General features: G+C 44.9%; 1 pseudogene; it reads left to right on the forward strand.

Moving 5' to 3' along the window:
• The first annotated feature begins 1,560 nt into the window (after nt 1-1,560).
• On the forward strand, nt 1,561-2,444 carry LOC141568100 (large ribosomal subunit protein eL15 pseudogene; annotated as a pseudogene).
• Nucleotides 2,445-5,631: the final 3,187 nt, after the last annotated feature.

The raw sequence follows: 5,631 nt of genomic DNA on the forward strand, positions 1-5,631 counted from the left end.
TTTTTTAAATAAAAAGGATTTTATTAGAAAAGTAATACAAAGACATGACCTGTGAGCGGGACTTTTCGGGATGAGTAAACCGTTCACCAGAGGAGAGGAGGGAGTCACAAAAAAGGCTTCCCGGAGCAAACAGGGAACTTCCGGGCTTCCTGCCCACTCTCTAAGATCTAAGATCCAAGACCTAAACTTCCCACCGCGTAGAGGTCCGGGATTTCGTGGTGGCGGCCCTGCAGTTCCGATTTCCTGGTGTGGGGAAGCGGTGGATCATGGATCAGCGGAAAGTATCGAGACTCAGGTTTGCGGAGCCCGCTGGCAGAGCTGAATCCACAGTTAGTTTTAATTGAATTTCCCTTTGAAAAAAATACAGTATGTTCAATGGAAGATAAAGGTTTGAAAAGGGGGAAGCTAGTCCTGTTTGGTACAGATGCCAACGAGTAAAGGAGTGCTCATGTCTCCTAACTTGGCTAGGTCAACAGAAGTGTGAGCAAAGGCCAAGGGACCAGATCTAGTAACTGAGAGTGGACACTGGTGATAGAAGGTTAAGCAGCAAGCAATGAAGCAAGATGATGACACAGGCTCGTCTACATATGGGTGGTGGGAACTCAGCAGAATGTAGGCCCTGGCAGGGTCGGGGGAGAAGGGAACATGTGTACCCGCAAAGAGCTCGTCCATGCAGGACAGCAGGAAGGAGGTAGAAGAAAATAGGGCCAAACATCAGGACTGGGTGAGGCAAGAGCAACAAGATGAGGGCTCAGTTACCGAAGTCATAACTCATTTTTCCTCCCATTTGTGACACAGAAAGCAAAGAGAAAAAACATTTGTGCATTGCTTTGCTGACATTGGGAGCCGGGGTCCTTTCACCCAGGACGAACGCCGACCATAGGAGAGCAGTTGACCTGCTCAGTGGCAGAGTCTGAGCAAACCTGCCCACTCTGACCATACTCCCATTACCAGAGAACAATGACTCCTGATCACGGGGGGAAAGCAACACTTTATAATACAGAGCCCCCAAAACTCAGGGAACTGGTGATGCCAGGTACCTCTAAAAGTGGGGGTAGAGGTGAACTATACATGAATGGGTTGGCTAAAAGTACTTAAGAATTAGTTTTTGTGTGTTTACTTTATGAAAAGACATCAAGCTTTTGTGTACTTGTCTATATATGTATGCTACACTTCGGTAAGAAGTAAAAGGAATTAAACCCTACCTCTGCTCCCCAACACTGAGCAACAGGGCAAAGGTCACTCCCATACCCTGGCAAAAATCTGTTTATTCTTTGGAGAGGGTTTTGAAATCAGGATTTTGACTTAGAGGTTGGACGATACCATTTACAGTTGAGGTGGGAGCACCATACTGAGAAGAGAGTGGGGGTAAGTAGAAATCTATATACTGAGTATTGAGACTCCCAGCCTTCAACAACCTGGTTCCCAGATGCTGGTGGCCAGTCCTGTCTGAGAAAGATCAGTCCAGGGAAAGAGATAAAGTTACTGACAGTGAGTATTTCCTAATGAATGACCCTGGCAGTGTCTCACAGACAATCCCACAAGGCCCTCTCACGGGCACAGAGCTCCACTGGGTTTTGTTATCTTCACTCTTTAACATGAGCTGACACCCAAGGATCACCTGAAAGAGAGAGACCGAAGCAAAGAAACAGAAAGAGCAACATAGCCTTTCCTTCTGGCTGCAGCCATCAGGTAAGCCAAGATGGGCGCTTACAAGTACATCCAGGAGCTACGGAGGAAGAAGCAGTCGATGTAATGCACTTTGTTCTCAGGGTGCACTGCTTGCAGTACCGCCAGTTCTCTGCACTCCACCGTCCCTGTCCTCCATCCCCCCCCCCCCCAGCCCAATAAAGCACATAGGAGGGGATACAATGACAAACTAGGTTATGTCATGTATTGGATTCATGTGCGCCGTGGTGGCCACAAACGCTGGGTTCCTCAGGGTAGAACCTACATCAAGCCTGTCCATTACGGTGTTAACCAGCTGAAGTTTGCTGGAAGCGTTCAGTCTGCTGCCCAGGAGCGAGCTGGACGCCACAGAGGCTGTGAGTGTCCTGAATTCTTACTGGGTTGGTGAACATTCCACATACAAATCCTTTGAGGTTATCATCATTGAGTCATTCCATAAAGCTGTCAGATGGAATCCTGACACCCAGTGGATCACCACACCAGTCCCCAAGCACCGGGTGATGCGAAGGCTGACATCCTCGGGCCACAAGTTCCACCATACATACCATCGGTGGTTCTCGCCGTGCAGCTTGGAGAAGGCGCGATACTCTTCAGCTCCACCGTCACCGCTAGTATAAGTAATGGTTGTAAAATACTTACCTAATAAACAATTTAGGTGAAAGAAAGAAAGAAAAGAAAAAGCAACATAAAGGCACGAAGGGAGAAGGAAACTTTAAAAATAAATTATGAATATCCTCAAAGAGATTCAGTCACTCATTGTTGCACTCAACAAAGATTATTGGTGCCCCATATGCCAAGCATGGTTCTCAAGTGCTGGGAACATCAGTCTACAAAACAGAGATGTCTGCCCTTATAAACTGATATTCTAACTGGGGTGGGGTGAGGGAGTGGAATGGTACAGAAAACAATGAAGAAAACATAGTAAATAAGTAAAATTAAATAGTGAGTTACAAAGTGACAATTGCTATGAAGGGCAACCATAGTGCTGCTGTTAGAATGGATGACATGGAAGTGTGGGCCGGTTGTAGCATTAAACAGAGGCCAGGGCAGGCCTTACTGAGAAGATGTGATTTGAGCAAAGTCTTGAAGGAGTGAGGGATTCTAGGCAGAAGGAAAAGCTAAAGCCAGGCCCTAAGGTGGGAGTGTGCCCGGGACAGTCAGGGTCCGCGCGGAGGCTGGTGTGCCGGGAGTAGAGAGAATGGAGCTAGAGCAGCTGACAACAGGAAGGTGAGGAGGACGAGACGTCATGATGAGCCCTGCCAGCCCCTGCAGGGTTGTGGGCTTTTACTGTTAGTCACATGTGAAGGCACCATGGGATTCTCACAGGAATGACATGATATGACATATTTTAAACGAATCATTCTGACTGCTATGCTGATTATGTGAATATTTTATGTTGATAAGAGAATATATTGAGATAAGATGTTATGGACACAAAATAAAAATTTATTGCTATAGAAAGAACAGCCAGTACAATCTTTGGGCATTAAAATCATGAGAGCAAAACAAAAACCAAAAGTACAACAGAAGAGTTGGAAGGTAGACTGAGGAAATCTTCCATAAAGATCAAAAAGACAAAATGTGGAAAATAGGAAAGAAAAGATAAGGACTAACACCTACAAAAAAGCAAGTTCAGATGCAGAAAACAGACATTTGAGTGAAGGAAATTATCAGATTAATTTCAGAAAATTCCCTAATACTAAAAGACATTTCCAGACTGAAAGGGCCCAGAACACCTGGCAAAATGGATAATGGGCACTGGATCAAAACAGACCGAGACATGTCATTGTGAAATTTCAGGACACTGGAGACAATCCTACAAACATCTGGAGAAAAATAACAGCAAAATTAAAAATCTAGACTCAGTGGCACCAGACATCTTCACAGATGTCACACGGGAAGCCTAAAAGTCACATCGTCACTGCTGAGGAACAAGGAACAGACAGAGAACAGGACAGCAGGCCCCAGAGTGTTCAAGATGAAATGGATGGACTACTGGGAGACACATACAAATGGCGGCAGCTTGAATTAGCGATAGGTACATAGAAAATCATGTCAACACACAAAAGATTGTTAACTTCAGGGAAAGCAAAGTTGTGCCAGAAGGGAGAAGTAAGTCATAATATATGTCCTGGCTTAGCTGTAAATAGGGTTTATATAAGTTCTTAGTAATGTGAACATTTAACATTGACCCAACTAAAATGACAAAATTATACCAAGAAAATGGAGGGGCTGCAAGTATGTGAGTATGATGGGGACGAGAAGGAACAGAGCGAAATCTACATCTTCCAGTGGATAAAGTCAACTGACTAGGCCTAATACTGAAAATTGTGAAGTGGTGATAGAAATACTTCATGTGGAGGTACCAAAGTCACTACAAAGATTCAGCTGGAAGAATTGGTTGTTATCTCTTGGGGAGCGAGGGCGGAGGGGTTGCAGAGAACTACTGGTTTTCATAACGAGTTTGGCAGAACTATTTGACTTTTTAGAAGTATGTGCGTTGATAATTTTGAGAAAAATACAACACAATTTTTAAAACTACTTAAGTTCCTCATTTCTTAGTTGGTGACAGCCTAGAACTGTCACCTAGGCAACCTTAATCCCCACCTGTCTCAAGGCCCAGCCCAGGGGCCCCAGACCACAGCACTCATTACCAGTTTGGGGCCAGTCCAAGTTGCCTGCCACCAGCCCTTGGTCTAGCTTGAGCCCTGTCTCAGCCAGACCTTTCCATAGCTTCTTGAGCCTCTTTTCCTCTCCAATCCACTCAGCAGAGCAGTCATTTTCTAAATTACTTATTTATTAGTATTACTTATTACATCTGTTTAACTAGTTCGGATATAGATCTTTCTCCTAAATAAGTTGCAAACTTCTGAAGTGGAAGATTCTGTTTTGATGTCTAGTGAAGTGTTAATGTCTACAGTAGTTGCCCTAAAAATGTTTCATGGATGAACTTAAAAGTAGAATGCAAGGTGAATAGGCAAATTAAGTCTGGAGAGACCAAGGTTAGATTAAAACTGAGACTGATAACAGTTAATACATGTGGAGGACCTAATTGTATCAAGATCTGCTTTTCAAAGCTCAGTGGTCGACTTTTTTGGTTAATGTTTAAGTTGACTTGCTTATTTAATAGAGATATTTTGACCCCACAGTACTCTCAAGTATCAAGTTTCAATGACCTTGTTCTTGGTCAGTAAACGTGGGTCCACCCTGCCAACACCCTACGTGACTTTACAGACTTTGTGCCTGCCTTATTTTTCTAGATTGCAAAATCCTAACCTCTGTGCCTTGACCGATTAACTTCTCTTACTGTCAGTGGATAAGACCAGAGGAGAAAGAAGACTCCCTGGTCCTTGGCAGAGGCGGGATGCGAACACCTGGGAGAGCAACACAGTGGAAGATCATCCCGAGTCAATGTTCAGAATGAGCAGGAGGCCTTCCTCTTGCGCCAGCATCATTCCATGGCTCTTTGGGTCTGTGGTTTCACTCTCCATTACAGGGGGGAAACACCTGGTATTTTTTGACATCCCAAGGGGATAGGAATTTAATGAGCAAGGTAACTAAGGTGGCTTGATTTGGTTTATGACCCTTGGGAGGTCAGCAGAAAGTCAAGGCTGTGATTGCTCCTCTACCAACTTCCCTCACCGCATCAGTAACAGGAGGTTCTTCTGTGCCAGCTAGCAGGGGCTTTGCGTGACCAAGGAGGGGATTTGCAGGTGGTTGTGAGGTGGGGCTCACTGACCTGAGCAGACGGTACCAGGCATAGACTTGACTGGGTAGCACCAATTCTGGAGTAGCTGGCCTTCCAGGCAGCTTATGGAGAATCATTTTGGAAAGTCTGAATCAAATGGTACCAGCCCATCTGTCCATAGCCCAAAGGAACAGTGTCCTGGGATGGAAATGCACTATTGGCTTTGGATCTTCATTCAATAAACCTAAGTGACC

This window comes from Rhinolophus sinicus, chromosome 13 (genome assembly GCF_057876585.1).
Source record: "Rhinolophus sinicus isolate RSI-liver-muscle chromosome 13, RSI-T2T, whole genome shotgun sequence".
Lineage (NCBI taxonomy): Eukaryota > Metazoa > Chordata > Mammalia > Chiroptera > Rhinolophidae > Rhinolophus > Rhinolophus sinicus.